The sequence below is a fragment of the Rhinolophus sinicus genome, chromosome 10, assembly GCF_057876585.1.
Source record: "Rhinolophus sinicus isolate RSI-liver-muscle chromosome 10, RSI-T2T, whole genome shotgun sequence".
NCBI lineage: Eukaryota > Metazoa > Chordata > Mammalia > Chiroptera > Rhinolophidae > Rhinolophus > Rhinolophus sinicus.
The window spans coordinates 4309107-4329802 of record NC_142510.1 but is presented as its reverse complement, the minus strand read 5'-3'; the positions used below and the strand labels follow the sequence as shown (position 1 = coordinate 4329802).

Below are 20696 nucleotides of genomic sequence, written 5' to 3'. Positions count from 1 at the left end.
GGGGGCAGAGGGGCTGCCCCAGATCTAGTGGGAAGCACCAACGTCCTTAACTCTGCCACTGAGTCACCAGCAGGCTGCCACCAGCTGTCTCCTGAAAGCAGATCAGAAGCAGCCCCACCTGTACAGGTACCAGAGCCTCTGGGAGGCTTCTGGCTCATAAGCTCTGCTCTGGTACTTGACATCCATTAGCGTTCTGATTTAGGCCCGTTTCCTGGCATGAGATCACAGTGGGGTCCTGGGTAATTAGGGGCACCCAAGCTTGCAGCCAGAGACTATTACAAAACTTCCCATCACTTCCTGTTTTACTCGTGCCGTCCCCAGCCCCTCCCCCGCAGCGCCCCAGCATGGGGGAGGGGCAGGAGCAGTGTCTGTCCTCCTGTGTTTGGTGCCGGCTGCCTCCCCCTCGCTGCCCCAGTCTGAGTGGTGACCAGTGGCTCCTCCAGGCACCCGCCGGAGGGACTTTCTGAAACACAAGTCAGACCACGGCGTGTTCTGAAGAAGCCTCCGGTGGCTTCCCGGGCCTTAGAACAGATCCGCACGCCTTTTCTCACTGGGCAGCAGGGTCCGGCCCCATCGCACCCCTGCTTTCCTCTGCTGTCACACCTGGGACCCTGTGTCACTCTCACAGCTCCACCGGCCTCTTCCTGCCACCCAAATAGTCCGAGCTCTTTCCTGCCTCGGGAACTTGGCTTTTCCCGTTCCCACTGCCTGTTGCCTCTCGCCTCTGGTATCGGCTGCTTGGGGCCATCAGGCCACAGCCCAACGCCACCTCCTCAGAGAGCTCTTCCCTGGCCCCCATCTGAAATGTCATCGCCCACCTGTCTCCCACTTGGTCTTTAAAGGACTCAGCCCCATCTCGTCATATTTGACACCGATTTGGGGCTCATCGTCTCTCCGTCTGTAGAATGTAAATTCCATGAACCTGCTTAGTTGACTCCTTTGCACCTAAAGCAATGAACGCTGCCTGGAAGGTGCTCAAATACCTGTGGGATGGATGGATGGATGGATGGATGAATGAATGAATGTAACAATAGAATAGTAGTCGTGATAGAAGATAATAGCTTCTCCTCTTTGCGTGCATGCTATGTGCCTGCCGCTGTGCTAAACACTTTACCTCATTTTGTCATTTGATCTTCACAAGCCTATTGAGGTAGGCTATCTTCTCCCATTTCACAGATGAGCCAACTGAGGCTTCGTGATTCTAGAAATAACTTGCTCCAGGTCAACCAGCTTGTATGGGGTTGCGCTGAGACTCAGTTGAGGTCTCACGTCCTGCTCTGTGTTGAGCTGGAATGGTGAGCACGGGGCCAGTCCCTGTGTGCCCTCCTTTTGCTTCAGGACCCACGGGGGTCTTCGTGCTGTCCATGGAATCGCAGCTGAGTCTTTAAAGAGACTGTGAAGGTGGTGAGACTCTGTCTGAGAGTCACAGTGACCATCAAATAGAAATACTGAGGGAGAAATACTGTCCCCAGGCAGCACCATCAGACCCCACCCTTCTGGGATTGGTGGTGAGGGGGCCGTGTGTCGGCCCAGGACACGGATGGATCCCGACACAGCCCAGAAGACAGGGTTCGAGAGTTTCCTTGCTGCATTTCATTAAGAAGATGAGCTTTGGTTGTTTTGCAAGTACTAAGGATTAGTAATAGCAAAACAGTTTGAGCCATTTTACCAATTGGAGTTTCTTTCCTTTTCCAAAGGCAAAGTCTGAAACTGCACTTAACTCTGATTGCTGAGTAGGAAGGACACCAGCATGGGCTTTCAAAGGCTCTAGACTGTCCAGTGAGACTCTGTCTGGCTGTCCGGGCGAGCCAGGAGTGTGTGTGTGCACATTCATGCACCTGTGTGTGCATGTGTGTTACATACATGTGTGTGTGCACACGTGTGACTATGTGGGTGCAGGTGTGCATGTATGTTCATGTATGTTCATTGAGTATGGATATGTGAGTACGTGTGTGTGCATGTGTGTGTTTCTGCATGTGTGTGATGTGTGTGTGCCCACATGCTTGCACAAGCCCATACCACCCTGTACTTGGCGACTTCCTTGTCACTCTGTGCCCTTCTGTGATGTGAAGGGACGGCCCAGCAGCTTCCTTTTGTGTCTTCCTGTGTGACTGTGGCTGCACCGGCCTTCAGAGTTTAAGCTCCTGACAGATATTAAAGAACAATTCACTTATTACAGCTCAACAGAAAAGCATATGGAAAAAGCACACTGCATTAACATCTGCTTCCTGGGCTCCATCTGCTCCCGTTGGCTTGGCTTCGCCTCCAGACGTGCCAGCCTGTCAGTTTTCCAGGCCCCGCTCCTTCCACGCAAGGGCAGGACGTGCCCGTTCGTTCTGATCCACTCATGCAGGACCAGGCACTTCGTAGGGGTTTTGGAAATGTGGGGAAATGCATGACGTTGGGCTGCAGTGGGCTCTGGAGATCAGCTGCTGACTCGTTGTGTGGCCTTAGGCAGGTGACTTATCACCTCTGTGCCTCAGTTTCCTTGTCTGTTACCCAGAGTTGGCAGTGGTGGTAGCCACATCCATGCAAGGATGAAATGACATACTGCGGGTTCATGCTTTGCAACAGTGGCATGTAGTAAGTGTGCAGTACACACTAGTTCTTGTCCGTTAGGAATAGTCGCCCCCATCCCCCACACACACACACCTGGCCTGTGTTACTTGTCCTGTTTCTAACAGCCTTTGGCCTTGTCTTTGAAATGGCTCATTGGTCGCCGTGGATGGCAAGGTCTTCCAGCCTCCTCATAGAGTGCCAAGCTGGAGGCTCCTGCTGTGATGGGGCACAGGGGCCGGTGCCCCCCAGAGCGGGTCCGAGGCAGGGCCTGCCAGCGTCACTGCATTTAGGCTGCAGCCTCCTGCTCCCACATGAGCTGATTTTGCCTCCAGCCAGCAAGACTAACCCAGTGTTGTTATTTTAGTACCGGTGTCGGAAATGATTTCTACAAATGTTTTCCCTCTTTCTCCACTCTTGCGCCCTGAGGCAGCCACAGGTGTGGAGCGACTAGGCTAAGAGCACTGCTGGCAGCCCCTGGCCATTGGAGGGGTCTGTAGCGCTCGGTCAATTGCTACTTAATGGCTGAGGGTTGGGAGGTTGGGGACCCGTCTTAAGCAAGTCAGTTCAGCTCCCTGTGCCCCAGTTTCCTCATCTATAACATAGGAATGCTGACAGCCTCTGCCTCCGAGGGATGCCGTAAGGTTTAATGTGTTAGTCCATGCAAGGTCTTAGAACGGTTTCTCGTATACAGTAAGTGCTGCATTATTACCATCATTACCGGGAAGCAGAAGGGAGGTCGCATGCAGATCTCTAGGCGTGAAGACAGGCTGACTGGGGAGGAGGAGCGAGCAGAGCCAGCCCTGGGTCTCCTCATCCGTCTCTGTGCTGGGAGCCTGGGAAGAGGGGGCGGTTTTACCCCCCTTTCTTGCTCTGTAATCTCAGGTATGGCCCGTCAACCTGGAGAATCCTAGAGCGCCCACGTGTGAAGGAACCAACGTGTCCCATGTTTTTCCGAGGGGGCATGTGGCCCACTGTGTCACCCAAGCTGATTTTCGGGCTCTCCGTGGGAATGAAATAACCTTAAGTCGTCCAAGAAGGCCGGAGTGCCTTTTCACGCTCCTTTCCGCTCGTTGGTTGCACCCAGGAGAAGTGTCAGCTGGGTCCCCGTCCATCTTTAACACCTGACCTTGTACATCACCTACAACAAAGAGAAAGCTCGCTGGGCTCACAGCCCTAGGCAGGCAACTGGGTCTGGCCGAGCGGCAGTCACATCATTTCCTCTTCCTGTGTTCGCATTTTCGGAACCATGGCCATCAACTTTTCTTTTCACTACGTGAGTGTAGACGTTCAAATGGTAATCAATTAAAATGACGGAGTAAATGGGGAAAGTGTCAGAACTGTGGCTCTAACCCGACGTGCCCAGTTTGTAGATGGTCAGCAGGGCCCAGAGAGTGCCAGGGAGCCAGGCAGGGTCACCGCCAGGGGTGTGACCAGAAGCCCCGCTCCCATGCCGGCCTCCTGGTCCTCTCCTCCATCTCCTGTGCCGCGGCCATCGCAGGCCGCCCACAGGTGGTACTCCTGCGTCGGGGCAGGGCTGCCCCTGCCTCACAGCAGGACCGGAGGCTGAGAGGCTGTCAGGGGCTTGCAGCTCTGGCTGCACAGACGGGAATCACCTGGGAGCTTTGAAAAATCCCGATTCCCAGGCCCCAGGGCCAGAAAAACTCCATCCCTGTCCTCAGGGTTTCACCCTGGATCTCAGCAGTTCTTAAAGCTTCCAGGTGAGGACAGTGGGCCGCCACCTTGAGGACCAATGGACACAATGCTGCCTTTTCTCAGAGCGTCATGTTACCTGAGGGAAGAAACACTGAGAAAAGCAAAACCTGAGGGGAAAGAAAGGCTGAGGGGTGGAAGTGCTACCAAAATATTGAAGAAAACAAGCAGGTAACAAAGGGATATTTATCGCGTGGTGCCATTTGGTAAATCTTCTAAACACACACAACAACACTGTACAGTGAAGGTTGGACACATATACACTTATTAAAGCTCTAAGTGCATAGACAGGAAAGACAGACGTGACCTCTCGGTTGTTGAGAAATGGGATTTCAGGGATGAGAGGTGTTTCAACTGTACCTGTAAAGTTTTATTTCTTTAAATAATTGATCGAAGCATGGCAAAATTGGCACGTGGGGGTGTTAAATTGTTTTTCTGCACTTTCAATATGTTTTGAACTATTTCCTAAGCAAAGATTATATTAGAAGTTTCTGTATTTGATAAACATTTGTATTAGTAAATATTTTGATCCGTTTTAGAAAGCACCTCTTTGAAGGTTAAATGTTAACCTTACCAATTCTTCAGAAGTTTAACAACTTTTTAAATGTCCCAGTCTGTGGGCAGCCTTTTGAATACAGAATGAGACAGGACATGGGGTGAGAGAGAGGCAAGAGATGGACAGAGAGAGCAGACAGAGGCCAGAGACCCACCGGTGGGGACAGGCTGTCCCCCTCCCTGGTGGTCTGAATGAATCAACGAGGTCCTCGTCAGTGCCAGGGGAGGCTGTGCTGAGCAAGGGCCGGTGCCGTCTACCTGTTTCCAGGACCTGCTGGGCCCTGTGTTCCAGTAACTACTGAATGGACACGCTGAGCCTTGGGGACAAGTAATAATTAATATAGGAAGGGTGAAGATGGAGAGGTCCAGCCTGACCCTCATGATCTTCTTTGGCCATCCTGCTGGAACCACGAGTGGCCTGGAGAGGAAAGAGTCCAGACACTGTGGACAAGGTGACCCCCTTGGCCCGTTCCCTGCACAGAGTAGGCCCAGGGCGGATCTGAAATTGCAGGTTTGCTAAAGATGCCTCCAGAGAAACTGGCAGCCCTTTTCCTAGGTGTTTTCACTCCTGACAAGGGAGAGCTCGCCCCCAGTCTGTGGCTTGAAGGCGCCCTTGGGGAGTGGGTACGAGCTTGGGCTCTGGAGTCAGGTGCCTTGCTCAAGTCCCTGATCTGTGTGGCCTGGAGCAAGTGTATTTACCTCTCTGAGCCTCTGTGTGCTCCTCTGTCCAAAGGGGTGTCGTGCAACGAGTAGGAATGCTATTAACAGCTACGATCTGTGTTCTGGGCACGGCCCTAAGTGCTTTCCCAGCAGTGACTGACTCCGCACGCCAGTTCTCTGTGCTGGTCACGGCTGGGAAACCTGCCCAAGGTCCCATGGCTTTTCAATGGCATGGGGGCCAGGTAGTGTGCTTCTGCGCATGTGCCACCTGACCACTGGGTGACACTGCCCCTTTGAAGCGCTGTCAGGAGGATTAAAGAGAACGGCAGAAATGCTGCTCTAGCGGCGGTGACGAGAGGTGCATTAGGGAAGAGGGACCGTGTCGAAAAATCCTGAGCTCCTGGCATGAGCCAGGAGTCTCCTGGTCTCGACCTCAGGCACGTAGATATGGCACGTGAATTTCTCTTCCTGGGGCCCAACCACTAGGGCCCCAAGTTCAGACACTTCTGAAGCTGTATTGAGGGACGAGGCTGAGAAGGTCAGAGCAGAAGCTGTGGCATCAGACAGACCTGGGTTTGATCCCAGCCTGGCCACTTCTTACCCATGTGACACGGGTGAGTCACCTAACCTCCTCTCTGAGCCTCAGTTTCCTCTTAGGCCACGTGAGGACTGTTGCATCCCCTGTGTCGAAGGTCAGTGTGAAGTTAACGGAGGGAATTTTGCAAAGTGTTGGGTAAGCAGGGGCGTCTTCCCATGTGGCGTGTGCCATGTGGGCTGGTGTGAAGCAGACAGAACTGCAGGTGATGGAGGACTCGTGGCCCTGGGCAGGTCAGCAGGGCCTGCCTTCCTCGGGGACCCTGCCGCGCCTTCAGCATTTAGCCTGTATTCAGAGAAGTCAGTGTGGGAGTCCCCCCATCTTTCTGTCTTGAACTGTTCTTCAGTGGAAAGTCCTCATGGAAATACTGCTTTGAGGGGAAAGAAAGTGACGCACCCTGGGGGCTGTAGAGGCAGCTTGTAGGCGCCCAGAGGCTGAGCCACTCAGAAGAACTCAGAGCCGTGTCCCATCCAGAGAGAAAGCAGCCCGTCTTCATAGCATCAGCTCGGCTCACAGCTTGAGTGCTGCAAAGCTCACGGAAAGAGCCATCTAGTGGCCTGAACAACTGTGGTCCCCCGGGCCTTCCAGAACCACCTTCTGCAGGGTTTGTTTCACGGGCCGTTTGAGGATAAAGGGCAGCTCCTTTGCCTGAGTCCAGACAGACTTCCAAAGTCCAGGTGTAGCTGGTCGTGCCAAGAAAGGTGCCACTGCTCAGCCCCTCGAGGAAGGCACTTGTCCAGTAGCAGATGGACCCACCCCGGATGGCACTGCTCTTGGGGAGGAGTGTCACTCTCGAGGACAGAAGGGGCAGGAGGAGGCAGAAAGCACCCTTTCCCCTGTCGCCCAGGCACCCAGCCTCTCTCCAGCTCCTCTTCTCACTTTCCCACCTCTGGGGTCCTGGCCCCTGCACCTGCTTATATAACCTCTCCAAGCCTCAGTTCCCTCATCTTTAAAATGGGTGCATAGAAACATGTAACAGACGCTCAGCACTGCGTCCGTAACACATTTTATACTCCCTGTTTATCTTCCTCAGTTGTTGGTAGGTTGGTTGGTTATCTCCGTGTCCTAGAATGTAAGGTCCCTGAGAGCAGGCATCTGTCTGTCTGATTCGTACACACAGCCTGCTGCCTGAGACAGTGGCTAGCACGTACTTGGCCCTCAGTAAATACACATGAATGAGTGTGTGGCAGGTCACTGTGGAAGTTTGGATGAAATGTTGGTAACAGCTGCCTTTTTTGATTGCTTCACTCTGTGCTGTGGATTGTGCTTTGGGCAGTGGTTAAAGCAACGTGTCTTCTCATCAACCCTATGAGGTGTAGATATTATTACGCCCATTTCACATAGGAAGGAACCAAGGCTCAGATCAGAGAGGTTAACTAACTTTCCCAAGGTCACACAGCTAGGATGTGGCTGGGCCAGGTTTCAGATCCAGAAGAGCCACTCCAGAGCTTGCACTTGTAGCCCACTCTTTGCACAGTGTCCAGCGTCTCACAGTGGGTTACGATTACCGATCGCCTCCTTTTTGCTCAGCCCTTTGAGAGCTGGGCGTTGGATGCATTCCATCTGAAGGGGGTGCCCAGAACCTTCCTTTTGGGCGATGGTACACACAAAAGTTAGCTGCGATGGGGTTTTGTGTGTCTACCCCGAATCTAGACAGAGAAGGTCAGGGTCTAGTGGACGGTGTGGCCAAGGGCAGCACCTCCCGTCCCATACACAGGGGGCGGCAGCCCTCAGTCAGGATGCAGACATCGCTTTTCATCACCTTGGGCCTGGGCATTGCTGTCCCCTTAATGCTGTGGCCCTCCGGTGGCAGTGGCCATTCTCCAGGGCATGCCAAGCTCGCATGTAAACAGGAAGTGCCAGTGGGGCACCCACCATTTGCAGGCAGCCGGCCTGCGACACAGGAGCCGTCTTTGGGCCCTGGGCCAACTGAAACTTTCTTGGAAGCCCCAGTCCCTGGTGGTGGGGGGCGGGGGGCAAGGCAAACATAAGCCCATAAGGGAGATTTAGGGGGCGACTGCAGCATATTCATTTGTACCTCTGCATACTAAAAATAATTTATTGGCAGCTGCTGGGCGGCTGAGTTCTGAAGTCACATAGATGGCAATATTAGCTGCCTTTTCCATGCTCAGGCTTTCAGATAATATAAATTAACTCTGTGTGTGTGCGCGCGTGTGTGTATATGTATTTATTTATTTATTTACAGGCGTCTTTCCTTATTTATATCGCTGGCTCCGTGAGCATTTACATTCCTTTAGAGACTCTGCAGTAATGAGCTTACAAGTGTGTCATTCGTTACCCACTTGTGGCAGGGTGTGTGTGGGGGGGGGGGGGAGCGCCGGGGAGGGGCACCCAGCAGATGCAAAACATGCGTTTGAAAGCTGGGTGTCTTTCATCAACAGGAGGCCCGTTTGTCTCCTTAAGTGCCTCTTTCCCAGAGGACAGGATGGGAACATGTTAAGAAGGTGACGGCCAGAATGAGGACAGCTTCCAGGGAGTTGAGGCAAGAGAAACCAAGAAGGTGTGTAGGAAAAGCCAACGCCGCCAAAGAGCATGTTGGGGTTTGGAGGGTACAGAGCTGGGGTTCGTCTCGTCACAGAGACAGAGGAAGTGAAGCGAGAGGACTTGACTCCAGGACCCAAGTGGTTTAAGGAACCTTCTACGGGCTGACCGTCTCCTCCTAAAAGACGTCAGCCGCCCTCCGTGATCCCTTTCCTCCAGGGTCTTCAGTGGAGGTGGTGTCGCCCCCTAGGGGTCTTTTTGGAAATACTTGGGGCACTCCACAAAGGCTAGTTGTTTTTGTTGTTTTTTCAGTTACTGTTGACATACAATATTATGTTGATATCAGGTACACAACATAGTGATTAGACGTTTCTGTACCTTACGAAGGGACCCGTCCAATAAGTCGAGCACCCATCTGACGCCATCCAGAGTTATTACCGTATTACTGACTGTATCCAACATGCTCTGCTTTGCATCCCCGTGACTGTTTTTACAACTGGCAATGTGTACGTCTTAATCCCTTCCCCTTTTTCGCCCAACTCCCCAACCCCCCGCCCATCTGGCAACCATCAGTTTTTTTTCCTCTGTATCCATGAGTGTGTTTCTGTTTTGTTTGTTCATTTATTTTGGTTTTTAGATCCCACATATAAGTGAGATCATGTGGCATTTGTCTTTGGCTTATTTCACTCCGCATAATGCCCTCTAAGTCCATCTATGTTGTCGAGAATGGTAAGATTTTTATGGCTGAGTAATAGTCCGTTGTATATACGGACCACCTCTTCTTTATCCAGTCGTCTATTGATGGACATTTAAGTTGCTGCCATATCTTGGCTGTTGTAAATGATGCTGCAATGAACATAGGGGTGCCTGTATCTTTTCAAATTAATGTTTTGGATTTCTCTGGGTAAATACCCAGAAGTGGAATTGCTGGGTCATATGGTAGTTCTAGTTTTAATTTTTTGAGATACCTCCATACTGTTTTCCTTAGTGGCTGTAGCAATTTGCAATCCGTCAACAGTGCACGAGGGTTTCCTTTTTCCCAGATCCTTGCCAGCACTTGTTGTTAGCTGATTTATTGATTAATAGCACAAGGCTAGTTTTTAACACCCATGGGAGTAACGTGTCTGTTTTATAACCATGCTATGTGATTTGGAGCATGTTACTTAACCTCTCTGTGCCTCCATAGTTTCACCTGGAAAGTGTGGATACTAATAGCATCTACCCAAAAGTGTTCCGGGATTTTTCCCCCCAGCTTTATTGAGGTATAATTGACAAATAAAACTGTAAGATATTTGAAGTGTACAATGTGAAGGTTTGATACACATAAACATTTATGAAAGGATTCCCCCCCCCATTGGTTAACACATTGTTGTGGTCTTTTTAAAGAGGATTTGTGTCCAGCGTTGGGCACAATTCTTACAATAAATGTTCGATAAGTGTTAGTTACGATAGTTGTCAGCAATAAGTTACAGCTAAAGTTCTGCTTGGCCCCTCCTGCACTTGACTCCTTTGTTTGCTTCATGAACATACTTTCTTTTCAACATCAGGCGAGAAAGCTGCTTTCCCTGACCCCCAACTGGCTTCCACTTCCTGACGAAACCCCTGGCACACGGCCGTCTCCACCCGCCTTTTCACTTCTGGTCCTGCACAGAGATGAATTGTGTACACATAACCCACTTCCCTCTCCAGCATCCACACCTCCCAACGGCAGGAAGCGTGTCTGAATTCACTTCCTGTCTTTTGCCCCTGCCCTGCCTGGCGGGGAGTAGACACCCAATTAAAGCTTCTGGAGTGAATCCACCAGCCCTTCTCCACCCTGTCAGAGCCAGCCCCTTAACGCGCACGTCTTTAAAAATCTCCCTTTTATCCTGAAATGAAATCCATACTTACTGTCACCTACTCACACTCACAACCCTAAAACAGGTCAAGATACTGCCCTAATCATAATCTAAGGAATATAGAAAACTAATCTGTAATAAAAGTAATGTATATCGCGTTCTGTAAATGATCAAGCAACCCCAGACCAGAGCTTCTCAGACCTTACTGTGTGGGTGAATAGAATTACCTGGGCGTTGAATTAAAATGCAGATTCTGACCTGGGGGTGGGAGCCGAGACCCTGCATTTCTAAGAAACGCCAAGGGGATGCAACCCACCTTGCCTTGCGTAGCCAGGGCTGGAAGTCACATGAAAAGCTCAGGGGGCATTCAGTGGTTACAAATGCAGGTGGATCACAGGTGTGTTTATTGGTGACTTAACACCTGCAGCTCGTATAGCCATCGAGGATGTCATTTTCTGAAATTGTGGTAAAAACGCTGAATGATGTGAAATCTCCCCATGCATTAAACGGTAGTGACTCTCCTGGAAACTCCGATTCCGTTGAAATCACTCAGAAGTTCTCTGTGTCATATGTAAATTTCAGCTGGGTTCCTGGCCACCATCATTAAACCTGAGCTGTTCAGCAAGGCATGCTCCCGTATGCACTGCTAGGGATCTGCTGTCCCTCTTCCATCAACGCCCTGGCATCACAGGATGTGTCAAGGGTTCTGAGATCATTGAGACAAGGCTCAGAAAATCGAGTTCCCTGAAGACCCTGGGTCCTTAGTTTCAGGTGGTCACAATTCTCAGGCTCCCGGCGTGCAGGTGGCTGAGGGGACATGGGCCAGGCTGGAAGGGAGCTGTGGTGACCTGGAGAGCAAATGCCCCTTCCCGATACCACTGGGCCACTGCTCAGCCCCACACGATTGTCACACGTAGGAATCCGAGCCCAGTGTTGTCAGGTCCCCTGATGTATCAAGAGAGGGCAGAGAATACAGATTTTTTTTAGATGAAATCTCCAGATTTTGAAATGCCGGAGATTAAAACCTAAGGAAATGGAAACACTCTACAGAGCAAACCAAACATCTCCGCGTTTGATGGAGCCATTGGGCCCGCAGTGTGACCTCTGGGTTAAATGCAGTGACGTGCCGTCAGCTTGGGCTGTCCAGTGCCTGAATGAATGCCCCACCCATCCTCAGGGCCACCGCTTTTTCAGCCGGGGCCCTAAGCCTCCTGCCATTTTCCTCATGCAGTTACTGCTCCTCCCTGGCCACCTCCAGACCCCTTCTTTCCTCCCCAGTGGACACCCTCCTTGGGCTAACTGGGCCCCTTTCTCTGGCCATCTCCTTCCCTCAGCTCAGCTCTCCTGACCTCTGGCTGGTGCCCAGGGACTGCTCCTTCCGGATGGGAACGGGGTGTGACCAGCCGAGTCTGCCAGCAGTGGCCCCCCGAGCACTTACTCCTAGAGCCATGGGTCTCAGTCAGGGGTGATTTGTGACCCCGGGGGACATTTGGCAATGTCTGGAGACCTTTTTGGTCGTCACGGGGGTGTTCCGTCTGATGGGTGACGGTCACAGGTGCAGCTAAACAGCCTACAATGCACAGGACGGCGTCCACAGTAAGGTGTCAGCGGTCCAAAGTGTCAGGAGGGTCATAGTGGAGAAACCCTGTTTTAGAGTATCCAGGAGGCTTTATTATGGAAGCCAGACTGGGTCGGTCATTGTAACTGTCACTGTCACATCCGCCTGGTGGGGCTAGAAGGAGCCTGTGGGTCAAGGCCTGTGCTGGGCTCTGAGCACGTTTCCCTTGGGCTCTGTAGTGAGGCCCCAAGAACTCAGCATTTTGGGGTTCAGTTCCAGGCTATGTGGCCTTGGGCAGTGTCAGAGATAAACAAGGCTGTAAGACAGATTTTAAGTAGTAAAACGCTGTTGCAATAGGGAAGAGTCCAGCATGAACTAAACTCCGCTGCAGTGTATCCAGAGGTGACCAGGCTTTTTAAAGGGAGCCATGAGCGAATGACAAGGGAAGGGGAGAATGCCAAAAAGCAGGAAGGGCAGGTTGGTCCGTGTGAAACCCACCTGGGTTTGCAAACTGGCGTGCCTCCAGGGTAGCCGTCTCCCCTCCCACAGAGGCTGGGACCCAGGGCCTGTCTTAGGGCTTGGCTGAAACAACCTACTGCTTCTGGCAGCCTTGTGTTTCCTCAGGCAGGCATTTCACGGGGGCCTGGAGGCATCCCAGGGATGTGGCCCTGAGCTGTCAGAACCATGTGACCGTTTGTTTGTCGTTAGAGGCCGAGGTTGAGGCCTGGTTGAGAAGGGGCTCAGAGTTTGGTCAAGGGGCAGATCTTTCCAGCTGGTTGTCCTCCCTCCTGAGGATGGTTCCTGTTGCCTCTCTCTCGCTATAAAAGGATTTCTTAGCACCCCAGTTCCACTTGACCTAGATTCTAATATCTTCTGTGTATTTATTGTGTGTGCGAGTGAAATATAAATCCACAGGCTTGGCATATAGCGAAACACCCAACTTCAAAAGGTCCTAAACCATTTTTTTTCATTAATGAGTAGATATTTAGGATTACGAATATGTATTATGTCAGCCATTCTCCAATGTACTTGGCCTCAGGGGTCCCCTTATACTTTCAGACATTATCGCAGAGAGTTTTTGTTTATGTAGGTTATACCTATCACTTATTTCTATTTATTGAAATTTAAACTAAGGCATTCTTAAAATGGTTAGTAATTTACTTAAAATAACAGTGTTTCATTACATGTCTATGTAAGTAAAGATTTTATGAAAAAGCTGAATTTTTTTTTACAACAAAAACAAATGTAGTGAACGGAGAGGCATTGTTTTACATTTTTGCAAATCCTTGTAATATCTGGCTTAATAGAAGACAGCTGGAGTATCACATTCGCTTCTGCTTTCAATCTGTTGCGATTTTGCTCGTCCTGTAGCCTCTGGAAAACTCCACTGTATGCTTGTCAGGGATTGAGTGAAAAAAAGGAACTAACGTCTTCATAGTGTGATGCAAATAGTTTGACCTGGAGGGTCCCCGAAAGGGTCCCAGCGTCCCCCAGGAGCTCACAGACCACACTTTGAGAACCACCACATTGGCTCATCATTGCACGCATGAATTCTCTGGCAGCAAGTTCTCTATTATGGTCTAGGCTTTATGCTCAAAGCTTTACATGTAGTAACTTGTAACTCGCATAAAAGCCCCATCACGGAGGTACGAGTTATTATGCCCATCTTACAGAGAGGTAAACTGAGGCTCACAAAGTCAGCTGCTGTGTCCAGGGCCACACCAGTAGCCAAGTGGCAGAGGCCAGATTTGAACGCACCACACCTCACCACCCTGCCTTTCTAAAAGATTTAGGTCTACTCACCCAGTGGTCAGGCGCCAGCCAAAAACAATATCCATTGAGTACCAAGCATCATTGTGAACTGCTCTTCTGTTAGCTACAATTAAATATGTGTGCCACGTGGTTTCATCGCTGCCTCACCTTTGCAGCGTACATCTTCTTACCCCCTTTTTTCATAAATGAGAAAATTGAGGCTCTGGGACGGAGAGCGTCTGTCTCAAGGTGAAGCGGCGGAGGTTGGCTTCCAAGCCAGCTCCGTCCATCCAGCTTCCTCCCTCCACACCCCATGCTTTGCGCTAACAGAAATAAATTTGCTAAACCGCACTGGGCTTATTATTGAGGGTTCTCTCAAAGCAGGGCCTGCCGTGCCCAGCGTGGCCCAGGTTTCTAAGTGGGCAGCCCAGCCCCGTGCGGTGCATGCTAATGAGCTGGACCAGGGGCCTCTTCAGGTTTATTGGCATTGGCAGCCTGGGCAGTGGCCCGCCCTAACTGGGCCCCGCCACTCACACTGCTCCTCGGCTAATCGTCTGCCAGGCGCTGAGGTCCTGTGGGAAGCAGGTACGGGTTTGTCCTCCCATGTCCTTCCCAGTGGCCTTGGTCACCTTGGGGATTGGAAGGAAGCCTTGGACACCGAGTTCCAGAGCAAATGGTGACTCATCCGGTTGTGTGTCCACGTGGCACAAAGGACATCGTAAACTGGTTGTGAGGAGCAGGTGGTGGGACCGGTGACCTCACGTCTGAGCAGCGCAGCTGGCCAGGGTGTCCTTTTGGCACCATCCCTGTTCCTAATAGGTGCTGAGAGCTCTGTCCCTGGCCACTGGGTTCAGATCCTGCCTCCTCCGCCTCCTAGATCTCGATGTAGACACTTCCCATCCCCGAACCTCAGCGCTCCCATCTGAAAAATGGGGAGAATAACATCGCATCTCCTTCCTAGGGTCCCCAGGAGGATTAAATGAATTAGTACATGCAGAGGGCTTGGGACAGAGCTTGGGACGTTGACGCGCGGTGCGTGTACATTCTAATAGGTGCCTGATGCTTACACACCTTGTGTGTGTCACACACTGTTCTGGGCGTCAGACATTTTCTCATCGCCAGCCTCAGACTCGGTGACGGATGAGGAAACTGAGGCACAGGGTGATGAAACAATTGTGTCCCAATCCAAAAGCTGTTGCAGATCAGGTCAAAGGAAGAGGCGAGGAGAAGACCTGATGCTTTTAGGAGTGTCCGTCTGTGCCTCGGCTTCCGGTCCCTCGTGTTATTTCACAGTGAGCTGAAAGGACAGCTCTTTATTCGTCGATCATATCGAATAATGGCTGATTCAGAGACTGTTTAGCAACACGCACTCAGGACTTACCACGTTACAGAGGAGAAAACTGGACTGTCGCTCAAGCAAGACGAGGACCCAGGTCTTGTCCGTCTCTGTCCAGTGTCCTTTTGACACAAAAAGAAGAGTAAAGGCCTATCAATGAGCAGATAGTTTAGGAAACGCAGTGACCCACTGTGGGGACAGAGCCCCAGAAAGTAGTTTCCAGGCTCTAGGCCTCACATAGACAGGTGCTGGCTCAGGTAGTAAATGGCCATCAACTGTGATTGCATGGCCATCAGCTGTGGCTAGTTGGCCGTCAGCTGTAACCAGTGAGCCATTGGCCACTAATATAACTGCTGTGGCTACGCTAGCAGAGAGAGAAGAGAGAAAGAATGGGGCTAGCAAGGAGATGGCGGCTGGGCTGGCAAGTGTGGATGGCGGTTTGCGGACAGTGTGGATCCAGCCTCCAGTGAGAGTATAGCGCCGCCAGAGAGAATATAGTGGTATGACTCCCCTACCTATGGCTCCGTGGGTGTTCCTTTTTGGCCTCACCATATCCTGCGTTATGTGGGGAGCGGGACCAGAGACCCTGCAGGTCGCCCGGCATGACACCCACCTCCACCCATTCAACACAAGGCCATGGGGCCCAGAGTCATTTGATGGAGTGAGTCCAGCTTCATCCTGAGGTCTGGGTGTGAAGAGAACCAGGGCAGGGCCAGCGGACCCAGGTGCGTCTCAGGCAGCAGAAGCCTGGCTCACGTAACCTGCCTCTCAGAGCCATATTGTGGTTAGCATATTTCTACCTGATTGAAATTGGCTCTAAACGTGCCCAAGGTTGAATGGGAATGGAGGACGTTATTGCATTTAATTATTTCTTCAGAATAAAAATGGATTCTAGCAGCAGCTTAGAGGAAAGGCAGCAGCAGAGCAATTAGAGTTTTCAAGCTCTCATGCAAACATTTGAATGCAATCATTGTAATAAGTACATTAAAATAAGTCAAAGGGTTGCATTTGCATAAACAGCCCAAGGTGAGCGTGTTGGATTGGTTAAGAGTAAAGGGGACACAGCTGTCAATCATAATGAAGAAATTATAAACAATCTGTCCTCCAGGCAGAGACCATCAGGCCGAGATGGTGGAGGCCCGATGTTAATTGCTAGTGAACCTAATCCGGGTTTGCTGCTTGTTCTCCCTCCTGCTTTGGGTTGTGGGCACGTTCAGGAAGTTGTACGCACATTCATTCTCACCAGAATACCCAGGAGGTAAGTACCGTCATCCCCATTTTCCAGATGAGGAAACTGAGGCACGGAGCGTTTGAGTCCCTTTATTTCTAGCAGCGTGACCTCAGCCAAATGATTTTACCTCCCTGTGTCTTTGTCTCCCTCCCTTAATCAGGACCAGCGCTGCCTGCTTGGTTCTTTAGGAGAGGATTGAGGGCACAGGAGGGCCCGTGGGTGCTGAGGACGTGACCATGGCTCTGTATGCCTTCGCCGTGAAACCCCCACGGCTGCTTTTCCTAGGGACGGGAAGCTGGGTGTGGGTCCCCAGGGAAAGGAGAGAAGAGCTGACACCTGTTTGTCTCTTGGCAGTTAGGGGAAGAGTTAGGGGGAAAGCGAGGTGCTATCTCATGCCCGTCAGGGGAGGAATGGATAAAGACGAGGTGCTCTAGCCCCCAAAGGGGTATGACAGCCTTAGGAAGGACGGAGGCCCAGCCACTTGCGACAACATGGACGAAGCTGGAGGACATGACGCTAGATGGACTAAGCCAGTCACAGAAGGACACATAACTGCAGGGTCCCACTTAGATGAGGAATAAAATAGGCAGGTCCATAGAAGCAGAGAGGAGACCGGTCGCTTCCAGGGGCCGGGGGCCGGGGGGATGGGGTCTTGTTGGTCATAAAGCCACCATTATACAAGACAGATGTGTTCCAGATACCACGCCCGTGGAGAGCAATAGTGTACCGTGCACTTCCCCATGTGTCGGAGGCAGATCTTGTGTCTGCCTTCATTTAACATTTTAAAGGAAAATTTTTTTAAAAAGGAGGGAAAACTCATGGGCTGTTGCAGAACACAGCATTGACTCGGTGTGACAGGAATTCTCAGGCCTCTGAACCACATCTAATTCCCCCCGACTGTGCCTCTCTCTGAGTTTTCTGGAAGCGGTCTCATGTCTGGGAGCTCTTCCTTCCAGAAGACCAAATATGTCCTGTGGGGGCAGAGCCCCAGAAAGCAGTTTCCAGGCTCTCGGCCTCACATAGACAGGTGCTGGCTCAGGTAGTAAATGGCCAACTGTGATTGCATGGCCATCAGCTGTGGCTAGTTGGCCGTCAGCTGTAACCAGTGAGCCATTGGCCACAATATAACTGCTGTGGCTACGCTAGGAGAAGGAGAAGAGAGAGAAAATGGGGGCTAGCAAGAAGATGGTGGCTGGGCTGGCAAGCGTGGATGGCGGTTTGAGGACAGTGTGGATCCAGCCTCCAGTGAGAGTATAGTGCCGCCAGCGAGAATATAGTGGTATGACTCCCCTACCTATGGCTCCGTGGGTGTTCCTTTTTGGCCTCACCATGTCCTGCGTTCTTGTATGGGGAGTGGGAGCAGAGACCCCGCCGGGTCTCCCGCACGACAAATGGCGCAGCGAGCAGGGTCTCCCGCATGACATGTCCCTTCTCTCTTACACGCGAATCTTGTGATTTCCTGAGGCAGCTGCGTGTCACGTCTGGGGCCAGGCGGAAGGCCACTGGGCCCCACCGAGCCAGTCGTCCCCACTGTGGGGGGGCCTCTGCGTAGACAACGTGCATAAATCAGGAGTCGGGTTAGAACCGACAGTGACGCCTGGTCCTGATGTCACAAATTAACCAGAGGACTCGGCCGTTCTCTGATGGTCAGATTAGCTCCTCTGATGGCAGAGTTACTTGTGTCTGGTTTTGCTAAGGTTCTGCCAGGAAGTGCTAGCTAGCGAGCATGAGCTTTGAAATCAGTAGTTTATGGAGGTTTTCTGCTCATGGGGCCAAATTGCAATCCTCAGTTAATGAGGAAAGAGAACAGCCCAAGAATAATACTTAGGATGTGTCTGATGAGAGAGGATGCAGATGGCTGTAAAGGGCAGAGGCTCTTCTGCTTTCTCTCTGCCTCCTCGTTAACTTCTAGAGAACGGGCTTAGGGACAGAATTTAAATTCATTTTCTTAGACAGTGGGAGTCATCAAACTGATTTTCTTACTGTGAGAGGCGGAAAAAAAACCACATTGGTTCTTGTACCTGAGGACAACTGGAAGGAAGAAAGCAGGTCAGACTGGCTCCTGTATTAATCAGAATGAGCTAGACCATGTTGCAGTAACAAACATCCCCGAATCTCAGTGGTGGAAAATGACAGACATTTACTTCTGCCTGTGGATCGTTGGTAGAGTCTCTGCTCCACACCGGCCTCACGCAGGGTTGCAGGACCCCCCCAACCCCCCTGCAGGGGTGTGGCTCGATGCTCTGGGGACAAGAGGGTTGTGGCCAAATGTGGCTCCAGTCACTTGCAGGGGATGGGAAGTATTATACAATCCTATCACGTGCCTAAAAGGAAGAGAACTATAGTATTTGTCGAGCACTTTATTGAATACCATCCCTCCGTCAGCTCCATCCCAACCTAGGCTAATACGAGCAAACAGGGAGAGACCCCTCTCACTCCCCCCATATTGAAGGGGGAGCTGAATGCTCCTTGGTTTACCTCTCTGCCGAACGGAAGCGTTAGTGTACCACAGCAAGTGTGAGAGTCAGACCCGTGTACATTCAGTGCCTCCCCTGTGACGTTGGGCAAGGTACCGAACACCTCCAAGCTCCTTTCCCACTTGTGAGACGGGAGAGTGGCCGTAGCTGCCTTGGAAGTTATTTCTGAGGCGCAGATGAGATGTCCCCGAGAAGGGCTTGGCCGGTGCCTGGACCCTGATCCATGCTCAGGAATCTCGTAACAGCACCTTGGCTGCTCTTTCTGTTAAATGGCAAGTGAGGTGCCTACGTCCTTAGGGGGTAATTGTCAGTACCAATAAGTAATACCAGTGAATCACTGAGTACATGGGGCCGGGCTCACGGCAGGTGCTCAGAACATGCACCTGAGAGGCTGCTTAGGATTCCTGAAGAGCCTCTGGACAGAGAGGAGGGAGAAGAGCAGTATCAGTGGGGTGCAAGGACGGAGGCCTGGGGATTTCTGGCAGGTCTGTACGGGGAGGTAAGAAAGATCAGAACCAGGTGTCAGAACTGGAAGGTCTCCGTCACCCGCCGGGATAGAATATCAGCCCCTGTGTGTGACCAGCAGCCGCTCTGTGACCCAGTACGGACTCAGCTCTCCCTTCTCGGCGTCGCTTTATTTCCTTCTTCCTACCCCATTGCCCGCCAGCCCCTGCGGCCCCGAGCTTTTGGTGCATCTAGGCTCCTACTTACTGCCCTGTCCCTCTCATTATCGCCCTGCCAGCCAGGGGGTTACCAGCCAGCCTGAAGGTGGCCATTTGCAGGTGACAGGTCTTTCCCTGATCCATTTACCATGTTTCCCCAAAAGTAAAACCCAGCCGGACCATCAGCTCTAATGCGTCTTTTGGAGCAAAAATTAATATAAGACCGGGTCTTATTTTAATATAATATAAGACTGGATCTTTATAATATAATATAATGTAATTAATATAATATAATACCAGATAAATATAAAATAAGACCAGGTCTTGTATTAATTTTTGCTCCAAAACACGCATTAGAGCTGATGGTCCGGCTAGGTCTGATTTCGGGGAAACACGGGAGTTGGGTGGGAGTGGATGAAAAGGGAGCCAGATCCCGTGGTACAAAGCCAGGCTGCAGTGTTTAAGGGGGCACAGAGATGGGGTGTGAAGGTCTCTGCAGCTTCTTGGAAGTGGGCCGAGAACTGGCCCGGGCGTGAGGTCTGTGGTTCGTCTGCTTGGAACCCCAGCTTCTCCACCAACTATGTAGCTGGGGTACCTTGGGCAAATCACTATTAACGGATGCTCAGTTCCCTCGCCTGTAACATGAGAATAACAGCAATATTCCGCTTACAGAGTAGCCACGGGGGGTCTTAGTGTCGGCTCTCATTTTCGTAGGGCCTCCTCCTCTGAACAGGGGAAACTGGTGCCTGATGCCAGGGGAGACGGGGCAAAGACAAGAAGGGGGCCGCCGAACAGAACGGGTGCGCCGGGGACACCCGCCAGCGGCACCAGGCTCAGGGGAGGGGTGTCTCCCGGACAGCTGGGGTCTGCACACTTTTTCTTAAGGGACCAGATAGAAATATTGTCGGCTTTGCAGGCCAGGCAGGCTCTATCGCAGCTGCTCGCCTCTGCTATGGTAGCATGAAAGCAGCCGTAGATAGTACCTAAAAGAATGGGCATAGTCATGTTTCAATAAAACTTTATTTACAAAACAAGGGGCAGGTGGGATTTGGCCCCCAGGGGTGTGTGCCCGCCTAGAGGAGGAGCCACGCTGAGTGTCACCCTGTCCCCAGCAGCAGCCCTGGCTGCTCAATTGGTACCTCGCCATTCTCTCCCGCGGGAGCCCTTAGTCGGCACATTTAGGAAAACTGACAGGGGAGTGTCCCCTCAGAATTTCTACTCAGGACCCATGTGTTTCTCTAGCAGTGGGGGTCGATTTATC

The 20696-nt window shown here is 51.6% G+C and overlaps 1 protein-coding gene across 2 annotated transcripts in view; it reads left to right on the top strand.

The window, feature by feature from the left end:
• XYLT1 (xylosyltransferase 1) overlaps positions 1 to 20696 on the top strand; it is a 340445-nt gene that overhangs the window by 207330 nt on the left and 112419 nt on the right. The window lies entirely within an intron of this gene.